A 600-nucleotide genomic window follows, 5' to 3' on the forward strand; every position below is an offset into this window, starting at 1 on the left:
AGCTGGGCGGTGCAGCTGAAGCCCTCCCAAGGCTGGATGATCTGTCCTGAGGCTCCTCGCTGGGCGGTTGGCTGGAGGCCGCACTCCTCTCTGGGAGCGTGTGGCCCCTCTGCAGGTCTGCTCCACATGCTAGGCAGCTGACCCCAAGCAAGTGAGCCAAGAAGACCAGAGCCAATGGGTGACAGGAGCCCAGTCCCGTGAGCTGGGCTCCCATGTTCACTGTCACCCACGTTATTAGCTAGAGGTCCTGGATCCAGCTATGCCACGTGGACAAGAATGAGGCGCTGCCCTGGACACATCACAGACTACCGCAGTCTCATAGGCAGATGGGCGAGGGTGTTAAGTGAGGGTGATTGGTATGTTTCAAATGCTGAGTAAAGTCTACCAGCAAAGAGCAACATGAGACCCAAGAGAGAAGGGAAAGGAAGCATAATAATACAAGAGAGAGAAAATGAAGTTGGTGACTGAGAAAGAAACACAGAGAAAGGGTGTGAGCAGAAAAGATATTAATATTGAGGAAGCAGGAGGAAACCCAGAGGCCTCGGGGTGGCTCGCACCCTGGGTGGCTGCCTGCTCCTGCCTGCAGCTCGATCCTGGGCC

This window comes from Tupaia chinensis, unplaced genomic scaffold (assembly GCF_000334495.1).
Source record: "Tupaia chinensis unplaced genomic scaffold, TupChi_1.0 Scaffold142716_1, whole genome shotgun sequence".
Classification (NCBI taxonomy): Eukaryota; Metazoa; Chordata; class Mammalia; order Scandentia; family Tupaiidae; genus Tupaia; species Tupaia belangeri.